This window comes from Gossypium arboreum, chromosome 10 (genome assembly GCF_025698485.1).
Source record: "Gossypium arboreum isolate Shixiya-1 chromosome 10, ASM2569848v2, whole genome shotgun sequence".
Taxonomy (NCBI): Eukaryota; Viridiplantae; Streptophyta; class Magnoliopsida; order Malvales; family Malvaceae; genus Gossypium; species Gossypium arboreum.
Genome location: NC_069079.1, coordinates 102,162,492 through 102,164,498, shown reverse-complemented (window position 1 = coordinate 102,164,498; position 2,007 = coordinate 102,162,492). Strand labels below are relative to the sequence as shown.

The following is a 2,007-nucleotide window of genomic DNA, read 5'->3' as shown; positions in this document are numbered from 1 at the left end:
CTTTGGGTTCGACAATCTAGTCTTGCTAAAACTATACTACTATTTGATAGGTACACTTGCCTACATCGTGATAATAGTTAGTTTCAAGAATGATTCATTATAAATATTTAAAACCTGTCACATGAAAATCGCGATCAAGTTTTTGGCGCCATTGCCGGGGAACTAAGATATTAGGAACGCTCAATTTTTATTACTTTAGCCATTTATTTTTCTTGCAATTTAATTTAATTTAATTTATTATTATTATTTATTGATTTACTTTTTCTTTCTCTTGGCAGGTTTTTATAGTTTATGACTAGAAGAAACCCGTCAGGACCACTACTTTTTGACGAAGAAATCGATCGCACAATTCGCAGAAACCAAAGAGAAATAAGGCGAAGCTTAAGATACACAGAGAACGAGCAAGAGGACGATACTCGACCCCCAACCGAAGAGATGGCTGAAAACCAAGACAATCAGCTACCTCCTGTAATTGCGGTTAATCAAAATCCTGCTCCATGTACTATGTATGATTATGCTAAACCTTCTTTAACAGGAACTGAATCGAGCATAGTTAGACCTGCTGTAGCTGCAAATACTTTTGAACTAAAACCTAACACTATTAAAATGATATAACAATTTGTTCAGTTTGATGGTTTGCAGGATGAGGATCCCAACGCTCACTTAGCAAACTTTTTAGAACAATGCGATACATTTAAAATTAATAGTGTTTCTGATGATGCCATTCGTCTTCGGTTGTACCCTTTTTCATTGAAGAACAAAGCTAAACAGTGGTTGAACTCATTACCACGAGGGTCAATCACTACTTGGGAACAAATGACCGAAAAATTTCTATTAAAATATTTCTTATCGGCTAAAACTGCCAAATTAAGTAATTATATCTCTTCATTTGTGCAGATGGACTTAGAAACTCTTTACGATGCATGGGAGAGATACAAGGACTTACGAGAAGGTGCCCTCACCATGGGTTACCGCTTTGGCTTCAGGTTCAAACGTTCCATAATGGCCTGAATCCTTCGACTCGGCAAATGGTTGACGCAGCTGCTGGCGGAACCATCAATAATAAAACACCTGAAGATGCTTATGAGTTTATAAAGGAGATGACACTGAATAAGTATCAGTCGCAAGTCATGAGAACAAAACCAACAAAAATAGCCGATGTTTCTAATGCCGATTCGGTCACCATGCTCTCTAATCAGGTAGAACTCTTGAATAAGAAAATTGATGGTTTTCTTAGTTCTTCACAGGTTCACCCAGTAATGCAGTGCGAAGGAAGTGGAGGTGGATCAAGCAATTCGGAATACCAACCTTATGGCCACAACATGGATAATGAGCAGTTAAATTACATGGGTAATAATCCTCGATCTCAAAACAATCCATATAGTAACACTTACAATGCAAGTTAGAGGAACCACCCAAATTTCTCATGGGGCGGTCAGGGAAGTCAAAGACCACAACATCCTCCAGGCTTCCAACAAACACCCTACCAACAAGAGAAGAAGCCGAACTTTGAAGAGATGCTGTCTAAATTTATCTCGATGTTAGAAACCCATTTCCAGAACACCGAGACAGCACTTAAAAATCAATAACCGTCGATCCAAGGGCTCGAAACTCAGATAGGTCAGCTTTCCAAACTAATTTCCGAACGACCACAAGGTAGCTTGCGAAGTAATATTGAACCCAACCCAAGAGAACAACTCAACGCGATTAATGTTCAAGATGAAGAAGGATTCATTGATCCTGAGCCAGAATCGAGGCAAGAAACTATGGTAAGCAGAGGTCAAGGTGAGGTAGGTTATAATAAAAACAAATCAGTGAATGTCAAATATAAACCTCGTGTGCCATACCCCAACGCGACAAGGAAAGACTGCTCAGATGAACAATTTGGTAAATTCCTTAAACTCTTAAAAAAATTACACATTAACTTAACATTTATTGAAGCTCTATCATAGATGCCAAACGCAATTAAATTTTTAAAGGAGCTATTAGCCAATAAGCAGAAGTTGG

At 38.2% G+C, this 2,007-nt stretch overlaps 1 non-coding gene across 1 annotated transcript; it reads right to left on the bottom strand.

The window, feature by feature from the left end:
* Window positions 1-864: 864 nt before the first annotated feature.
* LOC128283211 (small nucleolar RNA R71) lies at window positions 865-970 on the bottom strand. Its single transcript, XR_008273553.1, has one exon. It is a non-coding gene; the product is annotated as a small nucleolar RNA R71 (small nucleolar RNA).
* Window positions 971-2,007: the final 1,037 nt, after the last annotated feature.